Here is a 16580-nt window from a genome sequence, read left to right on the forward strand (position 1 = left end):
GCCACCCACCGCCCCGCATTCCCCAGGAAATCCCGGCAGGAATCCAGCTCCCCCGCAGCGCCAGGCGCAGGGGGAGGCCACAGGCCGCCTCCGGGGGAAAGGGGGGCTGGGAACCATGCGCCCCAAGGCGGGGGGCGGCTGGGAAAGGCCGTTCCGGCGCGGGAGGGCTGCCCTGTATCCCTGTCCCCTGCAAGGATAGGGAGGCCCCAGGGGAGGGGCCCAGGCTGCTCCACACCACGAGTTTCGGGGAGGGGGGGAGGATGCACAGCGGGACCTAGGCCCGGTGGAGACTCTTCTGAGCCCTGCCACCCACTGGCTGCGTGGCCAGGGGCATGTCCCGACCCGTAGGGGGGCTCCCAGGCCAGGCATCCCGGGGCCCCACGGGAGAGGGGCGCAGGACCCCTGTAGTGCACGGGGCCGCGGGAGGCTCTGGGTGCAGGCGGGCGGGCGCTCGGCCCAATGAAAGGGCAGTGCCCGTTCAGGCCCCCTGCAGCCGGGGCTGGCAGTGCCCCGTGGGCAGGGCCAGGCGGGATCCCGCCCCCTTGCCAGCCTGGGCTCTGGGCGCTTGCAGGCGGGGAGGGTCCGTGGGGCGTTGCCTGGGCGGGGTCACCTTGCTCCAGCGAGGGACCCTGCGGACAGGTGCGCCCCCGGCCTGCCCTGCCAGGCCCTTGCGGCGGGCGGGCGCGGCCGAATGGGTCGCAAGAGAGGAGTTTGCACCCCCAGGATCCCCCCAGCCCAGGCCCCACGAGCACTTGGAGGGACTCTGGGGGGATGCTCTGCTGGGGGCTCCCACCGGATATGACGTAATTTGAGACCAGTGTAGCCAAGGGACCCCTTTTGCCTCCGAGCCCCTCGGGAGCCCGGCGCCTGCGTCTCTCCGGCCAGCCCATCCCCCACACGGCCGCCTGCGTGGCTGACGTCAGCGGGGCAGCCCGACGTCACGGCAGCTGGGCGCGGCTGTATGGCCCGCGGGCGGCCCGCGGCTCTTTCCGACGGGCGGAGGCCGCTGCCCCGGCCGGGCCCCGCGATCCGCAGCCAAGGGGCCGCCCCGCTTCCGGAGGGAGGAGGCGGGGGAGGATCGGAGCTCGCCGCAGCGCCGGGCGGGGGCACATTCCCCGGCCCTGGCCAAGTGGAAACTCCCAGCGGTGGGCACGGGGCAGCCCGGTGGGGAGCGGGAGCAGCCAGGGCTGCTCCCCAGGGTCTGCCCCCCGCCTGGCCCGGGGGGCGCCAAGGGAGGATCGGAGGGAAAGGGGGGCTGGCGAGACGGGGTGGGGATTAGGACAGGGCTGGTGAAACCCTGTGGGGGGCAGTGCCCGCGGGGGGCTGAGCAGCAGAAGCCCTTTGGCTCTGTAGCTGAGAATCCTGCTTTGGTGCTGGCTGGGGGGGTGGGCAGGGCCTTTGTCACAGCTGCATGGAGATCAGCCACCCATTTCCCAGGGATCACAGGTAAGCTAGGTGGGAGCCCGGCTCTTGAGCCTGAGGGAGGCCTTCAGCTGCCCTGGGGCCATGCAGGCATTCGCTGAATCTCCCTTTAAAATCGCTCACCCCGTCCCGGGCAGCTAGAGAGACTAGAGCAACTGCCCCATTAACAGCCCCTTCACATCTGTGCTGAGGTTGCAGGGGACAGAGAAACTGTGGGCTGAAAAAAAACAACCCCCATTCTGTTCCTCTGCAGGCAGGCCCAGACAGCTGGAACTAGCTACTGCTGCAGTCTCCCCCTGCTTCCCTGCCCCCAGCTGTATTTTCCTGTCTGCGGGACATGTTAGGTGTCTCTCAGTGTTCCTTGTAAACTGGGTGCTTTTGCAGCCGCTCGACAGATTCTCATGCCACCCAGCTGATTAGCAGAGCACCCACAGCTAGGGTTTTGAATGTATACGGGTGGTGCACATTCACACCTACCTTGGTGCATGCAAAAAAATTTATTCTGCACATAGCTGGAAAAGATTAGAGTGAGCATTGCTCACAATTGTACCACCATCATCGTACAAACAGCTTGCACTTCCTGAACAAGGATGTGCCAGCAGCATGTTAAATTGCATCATAACCCCCTGAAGCAACTGTGATCTCCCCCCATTTTGCAGCTAGAGAAAATGAAGTCTAGAGAGAGGCAAAGTAACCTGCCCGTGGTCTATGGTGGAGTAGAGGCCAAAATCTTGGCTCTCCCCTACCAGCACTTCCTTGTGAGCCCCTCTCCTCATGATGGTTTTACATTCAGTGTCCTTGCCTAAAATGACATTAAAACACTAGGCTAAAATGAGGAGGAGTCCTGTGGTCAAGAAATCAAAAGCCAGAAAATGCTAGAATTAAGGTCGCCCTGCCCTTGAATTATGTAGTTACAACCCTGCTTCCTAGAATACTCAAGGAGCTGACTGAGGAGATACCTGAGCCATTCACAATTATCCTTGAAAACTCAAGGAAGACGGGAGAGATTCCAGAGGACTGAAAAATGCTAGCATGTTTGGCTATCTATACAAAGGGAAATAAGAACAACCTAGAGAATTACAGCTTAACTTCAGTACCAGGATAGATCATGGAGCAAATAATCAAACAATCAATTTGCAAACACCTAAAAGATAAGTAACAGTCAATGTCGATTGTCAAGGCCAAATCACGTCAAACCATCCCGATCGCTTAGGGTAACAAGCCTCGTGGCTAGGAGGAAGCGGTGGACGTGGTATGGCTTGCCTTTAGTAAGGCTTTTTATACTGTCTTGCATGACATTCTCAAACCCCTATCTGGTCTGTCTTGTGCACTGAATGACACAGAGGCCCCATGAACATGTAATTCTGGATGTGTGTGACCATGTAATGAAGGACTTGTATCCTGGGCAAGGGGGCAGAGTTAAGGTTACATAGGCAGCCTTAATTCTGGCATTTCCTATTTTCTGTGCACCTTACTCTGCCATCTTGAGATTATTTGAAGCAGTTTTAATGCAATTTCCTATGTTAACCCCCCCCACACACACACACGCATTGAAAAACCCTAACTTTCATCTTGTAGAATTGTATTGACCCCACCCCATGAGTTACCTTTAGTTCCACCCCACCAACTTCTACACGGCTTGAGTTAAGGGTAGCAATAGGAGGCTGTAATTGCCTCTGTGGGCCTGCCACTAGAGGGCGATGGAGACACATTTTGCCAGTAGACCTCTTGGCTCTTTGCTAGATAGCACTGGCATGCTGAGTTCTAGTCCAAGTTCTGGGAAGTGTGCTCTAGTGGTTACAGACTCTGTTGTCCCCCCTCAGTCTCCCAGCCTCTCCCTGTTCTCTTCTGCTCTTGCCCCTTCTACTGCCAACTGCCCTCCCGCTCCTTGCATCCTCCCCCACCACGCTCCAATCCCCTTCCCCTGAACCATTCTCTGCTCTTGGGCTGCGTCTGATTTAAATCCCCCCTGCTTCATTTGCATAAACATGGCTGCCGCTTTTCGCCAGTCTAGACGGGGATCTTTCGGAAAAGGCTTTATTTTCCGAAAGATCCCCGTCTAGACTGGTGCTTTTCTCCAGCAAAGCCCCGAGCCGGAAAAAAGCGGCAGCCATGTTTATGCAAATGAAGCGGGGGAGATTTAAATCCCCGCTTCATTTGCAATTGCGATGTGTCTAATATGCATCCCTTTTACAGAAAAGGGATGCAGTCTAGACACAGCCCTGGTGTGGGGAGGGGCAGGAGCATGCCCAGGACTTTCGGGGACTGCAGCTGCTGCCCTCTAACAAGTCCCACCTCAGCAGGCAGGGAGAGAGCTTTTAACACGACCAGATTGGGGGTGTTTTCAAGCCCCCTCCCCAATGTGGCAAGGCTTTGCTCTGTGACACGAAGGCACCGAGTTTCTCAGGAACAGCATTGCTAGGAATACGTGTGTTAGCCTGGGAAAAGTTATTTCCCATAAGAATGAGGGGTCACCAAATGAAATGAATAGGTAGCAGGTTTAAAACAAACGAAGTTTTTCTTCATGCAGCACACGGTCAACCTGTGGAACTCCTTGCTGGAGGATGTTGTGAATACCAGCACTTTAACAGGGTTCAAAAAATAATACATTCATGGAGGTTAGGTCCATCAATGCTTATTAGCCAGGATGGGCAGGGATGGTGTCCCTAGCCTGTGTTTGTCAGGGCTGGGAATGGATGACAGGAGAGGGATCGCTTGGTGATTCCCTGTCCTGTTCACTCCCTCTGGGCTGCTGGCAGACAGGACACTGGCCTGGGTGGACCTTTGGTTTGACCCAGTCTGACCGTTCTTATGTAACAATGTAGTTCCCCCCAGTCTTGTTCTTGGAAGTGGCTGAGCCATTTTAGCTGGAACGTAAAATCAGCCTGAGGTGAACACCCAGAATGGGAGATTTCAGCCCCAACGGTTACGGTCTGGCACAGTTCCAAGCAACCAACTCCAGGATCCTCCCATGGGAAATGTCGGGCGACCTTACCCGTCGAGGCTGCTGGCTGGCGGGTCTGCCTTCACCCCAGGGGAGCTGAGTGCCACTGGGCAGTGCTCTGGGCCGTGGAGAAAGGGTCGGGTCGTAGCTGGGGGTGGAGGATTAGAAATGGCCCAAAGCTACAGCATTCAGAGGTGGATTTCATTGCCCCCCCACCAAGCCTGGCGGCATCCGGAGCTTGGGCGTTGGATCAGGCCCATCTCTAACGCTCTCGGGAACAGTGTTTGGCCGCCCGAGGTGAGGCTTCCCTGCTGATGCTGCCAAGCGGTGGCAGGTGGCAGGGCTCCCCTGGGCTGCCACCGGCCCTGACAGCACAGCCTCCAGCCATGGCCGGGCTGGCTTTGAGCTGGGCCGGGAGGCGAAAGCATGTGGACAGCCTGTTAGCTCGCCGAGGTGGCATCGTGCGCCAGGAAACTGACTCTGGCAGAAACGTGTGTTTGGCGTGTTCTGTCAGCCATCTCGCGCCCCGGTAACCATCGGCCGCCCGCAGCCTGGGGGCAGCACGGTGCCGACCAGAGCTCAGCTGGTAATGGGGGGAGGCAGGGATCAAGCCATTTTGTACCCGCTGATGTGGCAAGTGCAGAGCTCCCTGGCTCCGAGCTGCCAGGCCCGGAGGGGCGGAACTTTGATCTGCCAGGCCCAGAGGGGCGGGGCTTTGATCTGCCAGGCTCTGAGCTGTCAGGCCTGGAGGGGCGGGGCTTTGATCTGCCAGGCCTGGAGGGGCGGGGCTTTGATCTGCCAGGCCTGGAGGGGCGGGGCTCTGAGCTGCCAGGCCCAGAGGGGCGGGGCTTTGATCTGCCAGGCTCTAAGCTGCCAGGCCCAGAGGGGCGGGGCTTTGATCTGCCAGGCCCGGAGGGGCGGGGCTTTGATCTGCCAGGCCTGGAGGGGCAGGGATTTGATCTGCCAGACTCTGAGCTGCCAGGCCCGGAGGGGCGGGGCTTTGAGCTGCCAGGCCTGGAGGGGCGGGGCTTTGAGCTGCAGGGTAACTAGTCTGAAGCCACGCTGGCCAGCCACTTGGTCGCCGAGGGGAGCCCGGTGCTGTCGGAGCACGGCTCCAGCCATGCTGGCTGGCATCTCCCGGCTTGTCACAGTCCCCAAAGGGTGGAGATGACCCCACCTCGGGCACCATGATATCTCCCCGTCCCCCCCGGCCGCAGGTTCGCTACTGGTGGCACCCACAGCAGGCAGCATTTAGTCCAGGGGCAGCCCCGGGGCAGAGGGCGCTGCCCGGTCTCCTTGGCCCTTTGAGGGCAGCTGGCAGGGATGTGCCGGGGGCTGGTTGTTTTGGGGGGGAGCTGAGGGAAGCTTCTTCTTGAGGGCCCTTGACACACTTTGCAGGGGCCCCGAGCCTGTGGGCCCAGCGTGCTGCCGCTGAGACCAAACACAGACGCAGAGTCGCTCCACGAGGGACAAGCGGGGGAGATGCTGGCCAGGGAGTCCCCACAGCCATGCGCCTCCCCAGCGCCCGCCATCCCGGCATTCCCAGGCCCATCCTAGCACCGGCCACGCCACTTCGCCAAAACAAGCCCCAGAGCAGATCTTTTAGACAGGCTGCAGGGCCGCCGATCGCCCAGAGGCTGGCTCACGCCAAGGGCCCCGCATCCCAGCTGGACACTGAGAAATGCGCAGAGCTGGGGGCTGCCTGGCTCCCCTGTGCATGAGCAGGGTCCGGGGAGCGTCTTTACGGGACGCCTGGGAGCAGCTGTTCCCCTTACACACCTGGATCCCGCGCCGAGTGGCTCCTCTGTGAGCCGCAGGGACTGCGAATTCCCACCCAGGAGGGGCAGTGAGAAAGGGCTGATCTCAGCAGCAGGTGGCATGTCCTGCCAGACAGGAAAAGTCCATCAACAGGCCCAGTCCTGTGTCATGGGACAGTAAAGCCCCCTCCCTCCCCATGCAGATGAGTCACGCCAGTGGATTCCTGAGTTTGCAGCTCGGAGCACATGGCAGGATGCAGCCCCCCCGAAAAGCAGCCTAGGACCTTTATGCTGCTGGGCCACGGGGGCAAGGTGGGCTCGGCCTCAGCAAGAGCTGCCCAGCTGCTTAGCCTAAAGGACGCACATGGCCTGCAGAGGACGCACGTGTCTCTGCCTTTCTGGAATGGAAGATTGGAACTCACCCGGGTATGTAGATTTTCCTGCTTTCACCCGGCCCGGCCCTCCCTCCTAGCCCCCTGCATCAGGCAGCTTCGATTCTTGATTGCAGGACTGGCTGCGGTGTTAGCTGTGGTGGGAGCCCTGCGGTGCAATGGAGTGGGGGCGAGTGAGCTGAATCTTGCTGGGATCCTGCCTGGAGGGGACCATCTGCCTCACAGGCGGCTCCCCAGGGCGGTGAGAGATCGGAGCTAGAGCAGGGATGACCCTGGCCTTCAGCCCCGGGCGGGCAGCTGCCAGGAAGCGGTGGGAGCAGGGAGAAGTCCGGACTCCCAGGCCTGTGCTCTGCCTGCTGGCCCACTGCCTCGCCACTCCGAGCAAGTGGCTTTGCCCAGTGGGGAGAGTCCAGCTGTTTCCTTGGCGGGACCCCCGCCCCCTTTCCTGGGCTCTCCCTGCCGGCAATGCCCGGGGGTGGGGCAGGCTGGGCACCAGGGCATTTGAACACACTGCAAGGGGTGGGAGGGGGATCACAGGCCGGCATGTGCATCTCTGGAACGGCTCCCCTGTGTGCATTCCCCCTTCTGGGAAACGGGACAAGGCCTTCCCGGCCTGTGTAGTACCTGCCACCCCTGCTCCTGTTAGCCGGCACCCGGGAGCATGCCAGCCCCGAGGGCCAGCCAGACCTAACTGCCCCGCTTTGCCACAGGCCTGGGGCACGGTGCACCCAGGATCTCTGGGGCAGGGGTTCCCAGTGGCTCAGCTGCCAGGGGCTGTAGTTCCTGCACTTGGCCCCTAGGAGGTGCCCAGGTGGCACTGGCACTGCAGAGCACTCGATTTGCCAGGCTCCGCTGGAGAGCCGCCAGGAACGGCTGTCACCGTCCGAGCTGCAGGGAGGGGCCCCTCTGTCTGAGCCATGCCAGGGCCTGTGCCGGCACCTGGAGGGCAGGGGGCCAGTGATCCTGAGGCCAGATAAGGCCACATGCCTGCTGGGGCTTTTCGCTCCCCCCTTCAGATCACCCTGCTGGCGGAAGGGGCCGCAGGGTGGGGCTGGCCTGGATGCTGGCGCCCTGGGATGACTTGGTCCCCTGTGTGGGGGAGGCTGCGAGTTCCCCTTGGAAGCGCGGCCGACGTGCTGCTGCTGGTTCTCCCACCTCCGGAGGCTGGATCTGGGGTGGGGGCCGGGGGGTGGCTCCCATGCAGCTTCCTGCCAGTACAGGCCACTGCTTGGCAGACCCGGCAGAGAAACAGGCCGGGGCGGGGAGGAGGCTCAGGAAGACAAGAAAACCACCCCCTGGGAAGGGCCTGAGGCAGCTGAGCAGGGCAGCACACAGCTCAAGAGGGCTGCAGCGGGGCCCCTCGGTCCCCCAGTCCTGCCCTGCTGCTCAGCCGGGCTCCAGGGCTCCAGGCTCAGCCCCTGCAGTGCCCCCTGCTGCCCGGCAAGACACCCACGGCCACGCAGGTCCTGCTCCCAGAGCTGCTCGGCGGGGAGGAAGACAGTGACCCCTCCTGCTGGCCACTTCAGGGGGGAGCCAAGGGCCCCCCCAGTTCAGTGCCCTGCAGCCCCCAGCGACACAAGCACCGGTGCCAGGTGCATGCTGCCGCAAAGCCCCACCCCGCCCCGCCCCCCAGCCCTGGGGTCTCCGGTGGGCGCGCGCTGCCGGCTGAGCCGCCGCCTGTCAGCAGCGAAGCCCCGGGCAGAGGCCACGTCGTCCTCCACTCAGCCGTCCTGCCGGGGTTCCGGCTGCTGAGGCCTGACCCCCCAGATCTCACAGGGCGCAGCCGTGAGGCCGCGGCAGAGACCACGTGCTCTTGCGTAGGCCACAGAACCCAGGTGTCCTGCTGCGGCTCCCTCTCTAGCACACGGCACAGCGGGAGCTGCCGAGAGGGCTGTGCGCTTGGCCTCCGTACCCCGAGCTCGTGGGGCCGGGGGGAGGGGGAGCAGGGCCGCCCCGGCTCATACCCCTCTGTCCGAAGGGTTGGCTGGGCCTGGAGCCTGACCCCCCTGCTCAGACCAGGAGGGGGCAGAACCAGCTGAGCCTAGGGAGTCACAAAGGGGGTGGCCTCCCCTGCCCCCCAACCTCCTTAGCTGTATCTGGCGGAGGTGGGACGGTGGGGGAAGGGATCCTTGTTATGCCCCTCCCCCTGGGCAAGGCTTAGAGAGGCGGTGGCAGCCCCGCCCCGCCGGTCCTCCCAGCCACTTCTATGCGTAGAGGCAGTGGGCATTATAGATGGGCCCTGGCTGAGGAGCTGGGGCTGGACTGACACCCCGGAATTAACCTGGCCTCCAGTGGTGCTGATATGGAAGGATGAAGGGGCCCACCCCTCCTGTGACCGATCCTTCAGCCCCTCCAGGGAGAGGCCTGGAGCCCTCTAGAGCTACAGCCGCTCTGCCGGGACTGGCCAGGCTGCGGGTTCAAGGCGCCAGCCGGTGCCCAAGGGGAGGGGCGTGTGAGCCAGCTCCGGGGCGGACAGGGGCTCGGATCTGGTGCCAGGCGGAAATCGCCGAGGGGATGGGAGGAGGAGCCGCGGGAGTCCCCGGTTCTGCAGCTGGTTGGTTTGGGGCGGGAAATATTTCCCCTGGAGGTGGCAGCTGCCTGCCAATCTCCGCACGTCGCCTGGGCCCCAGTTGTCTGCTTGGCACACGTGCCGGGTGGGTGGGTCTCCGGGCAGGGAAAGGACAGCACGCTGCAACGCCGCCTCCGGCTTCTCTCCGCGGGGCCCACGGCCGGGGATTCAAGGAGCCTTTCTGGGGCGCGGGCGCTTGGGCAGCTGTGCCCGTGGGCCGCCTGCGGCCACAGGAGCCCCTCGGAGGGCTGCACGGACGGGGCGTGGAGCTGAGCCCCAGGTTTCAACCCTGGAGGGCCTCTGACAGCAGCAGGGCCAGCGAGTGCGGTTTCCCCGAGCCAGGGAACACGAGCCGAGCTGCTGGCCCGGATACCCCCTACCCCCCGCTGCTGGATCGTTGCAGCGCTTCTCGACGCCCAAGAGACCCTCCTGCCCAGCTGCTCCGGGCCTTGTGTGCACTGGGACAGCGGGGAGCTGGATTGGGGGGACAGGCCCCAGGCTGCTCCTCGGCCGTCTGGAGGGTCTGCCATGGCCTAACCAAGGACTGGTGCTCCCTGGGTGCCCATTCTAGGGATTTGCTCTCAGGTACCGGGAAGCCTGGGGGCGGGAGGGGCCATGTGGGATGCAGGTGCAGGGGCCTGGAAGGGCTCTGCATGCCACAGCACGCCGAGGCACGTCTGCCAAAGCGCTCCGGCGTCGCTTTCTGAAACCTTCCCTGGGAAGAGCCAAGTGATTCCTCGTAGGGAGTTTCCTTTGGGCAAAGAACGGGGAAATGTGGCAGGGCCAGCCTTCGGGGCATCCCCAAATACCGGAGATGTGCTCCCCAGGCCTGGCGGGTGGCACTTTTTGGGCTGCCTAGGGGCTTGTCCCTGGCAAGCCGAAACTTGGGACAGACTCGTGCGCCGGTGCTAAGAATAGCCCCAGCCGAACACCTCCCCAGCTCCGAAGGGTCAGGAGGTGGCCGACCTGACCTGCAGCCTGAGCACAGACAACCGCACAACTGTTGGCAATGCCGGAGGGTGAGCCCGGCTCCGCAGCCTTGCGGCCGAGGTTTCTGCTTGCCAACAGACCTGCCCGCAGCGGCCTCCCAAGTTGTACTCTGCTGTCTCAGCGCATCCTGACAGCCAACAGGCCTGACCGGAGCCTCAGTCCCCACTGCCATCATCCTGTGCCTTACTGAATGGATTTACCAGCCATCCTCATGAGGCCGAGCGCTTGCCAGCCCCGGCCTTTCATGCTCAACCGAAAAGTACCCGCAAATTGAGAAATCCTCCAACCTTCTGTGCCATGGGAAGAAAATGCTGCAATCTCTGTGGGTTCGCTGGTGATTCCTCTGCTGGGCTAGTGGCTTAGGCTGTCTCCAGAATCCTTCAGGGAATGTCTTCTTTTCTCTTAGGAGACAGGTCAGCAGCTGTTGAAACATTTCCAGCGAGGAAACTGTCTTTTCCTTGAGTGTGTGGGTAGGGACGGCGGCAACCCTGGGCAAATTCTTCCAATGGTTAATTACTTCCCCTGTTAAACATTTGCTCCTTATTACGGGTGTGAATTTATCTAGCGTCAACGTCCAGCCACTGGATCTTGGTATATTTCTCTCTCTGCTACATTGACGAGCCCATATTAAATATCTGCTTCCCATGGAGGTACTTGTAGACTTTGATCTTGAACTATCTTGAGCCATCTCTTTGCTAAACTAAAGAGACTGAGCTCTTCAGTGTGTGACTACAAGGCCCTTTCCTAGGGCTTTCTCTGAACTCTGTCCAGTTTACCCAGCAATGTGCATCCTCTTTCACCTGGGGGACTCCCGCTACAGCAGATGGGCGCTCAGTTTCCTGGGGGCACTCAGTCACCCCGAGATGATCCACAAGGATACTCCTTAGCATGGGGCATGCTTTTTACCATGGACGTGCGTGTGGTAGGGATTGGACCAAGGCCACTAGAAGGTGATCACTCTTAGTCACACCCTGCCTGGGCTGACCTTGAACTGAGAACCTATTAAAGGCAGGCTTCAATAGCAGTCCCCGGAGCCAGCTAGCAGTGCCCCCAAAGCTTTGATAAACAATGGGCATGAGGGTCTCACTTTGTACTTAGAATTCCTATTGAAACTCCCCAGGACAGACCTTGGAATTTGGGCCACTGTGAAGGAATTGAATGGACTAGCCTGTGACAGGGAGTGACATCATTATTGGTGTGGAGAGGGTGAATAAAGAAAAGTTATTTATTAGTTCCCATAATAGGAGGACTAGAGGACACCAAATGAAATTAATGGGTAGCAGGTTTAAAACTAATAAAAGAAAGTTCTTCTTCACACGGCGCATAGTCAACCTGTGGAACTCCTTGCCAGAGGAGGCTGTGAAGGCTGGGACTATAACAGAGTTTAAAGAGAAGCTAAACAAATTCATGGAGGTTAGGTCCATAAAAGGCTATTAACCAGGGGGTAGGAATGGTGCCCTGGCCTCTGTTTGCCAGAGGCTGGAGATGGATGGCAAGAGACAAATCGCTTGATCATTGTCTTTGGTCCACCCTCTCCGGGGTACCTGGTGCTGGCCACTGTCAGCAGACAGGCTACTGGGCTGGATGGACCTTTGGTCTGACCCAGTATGGCCATTCTTATGTTCTTATGACATGCTGTTTAGCTACCCTGCCTGCCAAAGTTTTCAGCTACATATAAGGAATTTTTTGAATCAATAACTTGGTAATAGTTGATCCGGTGCTGTAGGAATAATAACCTCACTCCATAGGCTGAAATTCAGTACAGGTTCAAGTCCAGAACCCTCTGGTCTGGAAACATCTGTCCTTCGGAATGTTGTCAGGTAGCTGGATGTCGACTTTTCATAGGTGTGGCCAAGTTTCCTGTGGTCCCATAAAGTTTGTTTACGGACACCAGGCCTGGCGCTCAGTGTTCTGTGCTGTTATTTAGCTCTAATTTACCCCTCAGTGTCCTCTAACAGCCCAGTAAGCAGCGGGCGTGTGGGTAATGCTGCTAGACAATACTGACCTCCCGTGGTCCGGAAAATGTTCTGGTTTGGAACCAGTCAGGTCCCAAGGGTGCCAGACTAGAGAGGTTCAACCTGTAGATGCTTTTCTATTGCTATGCCTTTCCTGAGAAGTGCTTTGCCAGTGCTCTCTTCCTCTTCTCAGGATTTTTTGTCTTTGTTCTTCTCTTCTGTCTTTCTCCCACATTGCCCCCTTCTCCTTCCTGGGCTGGGATCTTTGCATTTCTCCACCCTAGTTTTCCCTTTTTCCTGATTTGTCACTTTAAATCTGTTTTCTTTCTTCTCTCTTTCCCCTCCCCTTGCCTCTGTGCCAGGCTCAATATTAATTGCAGAAAGGAATTGACTAATCTTAGGCCCTGATCTCGCTGCACAGACTTGCCAGCATGCTAACTTCACGCACCATGAGTGGTTCTGATGATGTCATGGGAGCTACTCAGTGCATAAAGTTAAGCATGCGCACGTTACCAGCTCTTGTGATATTTGGTAGTTTTATTTTGCTTAAGGCACCAGCTTGCAGAGAATCTCAGCTCTCACTTCAAAATTCGAAGGTTCCTGATGGCATAGAACAGCATGTACAACATGTAACCTCTCTAGGCTCAAAACCCAGAAAGCAAATAAAAGTATCCACAGCATAGTATGTGTTTAAGCCAATTGTATGGTTTTCTGAGGCCTCGCACAGGACTTTTCAATGTACAAGTTGTAAGTCTTTGCAGGATCAGAGTTTAGGATTGTTCGGTTTCTCTCCTGCTTCAAACTCTCTACACACAGAGCTGTAGTACAAAGGGAAACCGGCTTAGTCAGTTTCTGCATAGAGCCGCTCTGGATGCAATAGGAAACTGACGAGGATTAGTCAATTTCCCTTGGCCTCCACCTCCCCTGCTGCTGGGCTCATCTTGGACCTGCCCCCTCCCCCACCTTCACCTCCTCCCTTCCAGCTGCTGAGCAGCCATGTGAAATTAAGACTATTAATGTGCAGGGGAAATCTGTAAAGTTTCAGTGTGTTTTACCAGCCCCGGGCACCACCTGTTCCTTTCCCTTCATCAGCAGGGCTAGTTCTTGTTTTCACACTTGATGTTTACATCACAAGAAGTTTGATATGACTCCAGCTGTGTCTACACTACAGAGGTGATGCTGGCATTGCCCTGGAGTTAAGTTTACCCGACAAGCTTTTTTGCTGGCGATGCTGACAGAAATACTCTCAAGTCTAGCTGCGTTTAGACTGAGGGTACTCAAGGGGTCAGAGGTGTGGGGTTTTTCATACCCCAATCAGCATAGCTCTGCTGGTGCAAATTTTAAGTATAGGCCAAGCCTGAGTCTAACCTCCACGAATTTGGTCCATATTCACTTCTGTTATGGGTTAACTGCTTAACTCCTTTCTGTAATCTATTGCCAACATGGGAAGCTATCGGTTGCTCCTGTGGAATAGCTTTAGTGCTGTGTCCAGTTTGGGTTTCACTACCATTACTGAAAGATTACAGACCTGTCCAAAGGTGCGTACCGACTGCAGGAGAAAAGATCTACCGCTGGAGTTTGTGTTCATGTGCAGACTTTGAGAGAAACACCTGCCAATCTTCCTGCATCATTAATTGGACACCTGTATTAGCAGCTGGAAACTGTTTTGACAACACAGCTAGCAATTCAATTCCAACTGTATTTCTCTGGCCATTGTCAGAGAGTCACAAATTGCAAGAATTATTCCTAACTCTGCCATTGGCCTCGCTCAAGACCCAATGGAGCGAGTCCAGCTGTTACTCGGGAAAGTGACTGCAGAGAAGGGAAATTATTATATAGTGTCTGGTCCAATAAGGATAATGTGAATTTCAAAGATGGTGTCAAACAAAGTCTTTTCACAGTTTTCTTGCACCGTCAGTATTGTGTGTTGCCTTGTGTGGAATTGTGTGGCCCCCTCTAGTGTATGTACCCTCAGTGGTCCCCAACCTTTTGGGGCTGCCGGGAGCCCCAGGGGGGGGGGGCTGCGCATGCGCCAAGTGCCCGGGGGTGGCACCACGCATGCGCCAGGTGCCCAGGGCACAAGAATGGCTCGAGCCGGCCCTGGTCACTAGGCGGGCACACATAAATGCCCCGGTGGGTGCCATGGCGCCCACGGGCACCATGCTGGGGACCAGTGATGTACCTTATCTTCTCTGGAATCCCAAGGTACGCTGATTGGGGCTTCTTACATGAGACTGCAAATTAAAACTGGCTCAGTTCCTCTGGCCTGGCTACATAAGGAAATTAGGTTGGTATAACTACATTGTATAGGCTGCGTGTAAAAAGGCCACATGCCTGAGCAAGGCCGTTCAACCCACCAAATCCCACTGTGGAGGGAGGGGGATGAACTGTGCTGACAGGGGAACCCCAGCACTTGGCCTAGGTACTGTCTTCCCTGAAGTACCAATGCCGGTTTAACAGTCGACAGGCCCTACGTTAAGTTAGGGAGAGCAGCGCTGGGGTAATGATCCTGTGCGGATGTCCGGGTGCCCCCCCACGTTGATAGGAGCCCTTCTGTAGAACTGCTCATCTCCAAGTGCTTCACTGAAAAGGTCAGGAGCATTTTCTTCATGTGGGGAAACTGAGGCACAGAGCAGGGATGTGACTTGCTCGAGGTTCTCCAGCTCTGCAGTTGTGCCTGCTGCCCATGGAACCCAAATCTTCTGAGTGCTAGCCTGGTACGCTAGCCATTAGGTCACACTGCCTCTCGCTGTGCACACCTTGGGGAGAACAGGCATGGGATTCTTCCCCCCTCCCCCCCTCAGTGCAGTGGGGCCCAGCTGGCTCTGCAGAGGAGGAGCTCAGGGAAGCAGAACAGGGCACATCTGCTAGTTTCTCCTGTTTATCTCCTTCCCCCCTCAGGGCCCTTTGTGAGAGCTGGCCTCATGCACAGCCTGGCCTTGCCTAGTGCTTGGGGCAGACACAGGGTGAGTCTCCCCACCCCTGCTGGTCAGACAAACAGCAGAGCAGCCTGCAGGCCGGCTGGGTGCAGAGGGACCCCAGACAGCTGGGGAGGGTGTGGGGAGCAGCGCTGGGGTAATGATCTTGTGCTGATGCCCGGGTGCCATGGGGCATTTTCCCTGCACCTACAGGCAGACTGGCAGCAAAGATCCCCCAGAGCCAGGCGGCAGGAAAGGGGGAGCCCAGGCAAGGGAGTGGTGGGGAGGAATGCCCTGCCCCACATGCCACTGGGGAGCGACCCCCGCCTAGCGCAGCCCCTGCCATAGATGTGGGAGGGGCTAGGCACGGTGGGAGCTGGGGGAAGGGCACGGTGCCCAGCCCCCGTCGCCCCAGGGAGCGGGCGGCGGGACCCAGCTGCGGGGACACGAGGGGCCGGAAGGTGATTTCCGCCTGCGGGCGGCGCGGCAGTCTCCAGGCCCGGCCCGCCCCGCCCGCGCGTCCCGCCTCCTCCTGGGGCTCCGGCCGGCCCACGCAGGCGGGGAGGCCGGATCGGCTCCGCCCCCGCCCCGTCTGGGGCTCCCCGGAGCGTGGCCCGGCCGTGTCACTGCAGCCCGCGGCTCGGACACGAGCCTGCCCGGGCGCTGGGTCCCGTCCCCGGCCATGCAGTGCGCGCCCAGATCGGCCACGCACCCCCCACGTGCGGGCCAGCCTTTCCCCGCCACGCACCCCCCCACGCGCGGGCCAGCCTTTCCCCGCCACGCACCCCCCCACGTGCGGGCCAGCCTTTCCCCGCCACGCACCCCCCCACGTGCGGGCCAGCCTTTCCCCGCCACGCACCCCCCCACGTGCGGGCCAGCCTTTCCCCGCCACGCACCCCCCCACGTGCGGGCCAGCCTTTCCCCGCCACGCACCCCCCCACGTGCGGGCCAGCCTTTCCCCGCCACGCACCCCCCCACGTGCGGGCCAGCCTTTCCCCGCCACGCACCCCCCACGCGCGGGCCAGCCTTTCCCCGCCACGCACCCCCCCACGTGCGGGCCAGCCTTTCCCCGCCACGCACCCCCCCACGTGCGGGCCAGCCTTTCCCCGCCACGCACCCCCCCACGTGCGGGCCAGCCTTTCCCCGCCACGCACCCCCCCCCCCCCCCACGTGCGGGCCAGCCTTTCCCCGCCACGCACCCCCCCCCCCACGTGCGGGCCAGCCTTTCCCCGCCACGCACCCCCCACGTGCGGGCCAGCCTTTCCCCGCCACGCACCCCCCCACGCGCGGGCCAGCCTTTCCCCGCCACGCACCCCCCCCCCACGCGCGGGCCAGCCTTTCCCCGGCCATGCATCCCACCACGTGCGGACCAGCCGTTCCCCGGCCTTCCGCTCTTCTCGGCCATTACCCGCCCCCCCCCCAGTGCGAGCCAGCCCCCTCTCCACGTGCGGGGCCAGTCCTCCCTCTTCCCCCGTCAGCCATGCACCCCCTCATGTGCGGGTCTAAGCCCCCCCCCGCCGCCAGCCGTGCACCCCCTCATGTGCGGGTCTAAACCCCCCCGCCGCCAGCCGTGCACCCCCTCATGTGCGGGTCTAACCCTGCCCCCCCCGCCAGCCGTGCACCCCCTCATGTG

This window comes from Pelodiscus sinensis, chromosome 16 (assembly GCF_049634645.1).
Source record: "Pelodiscus sinensis isolate JC-2024 chromosome 16, ASM4963464v1, whole genome shotgun sequence".
Classification (NCBI taxonomy): Eukaryota; Metazoa; Chordata; order Testudines; family Trionychidae; genus Pelodiscus; species Pelodiscus sinensis.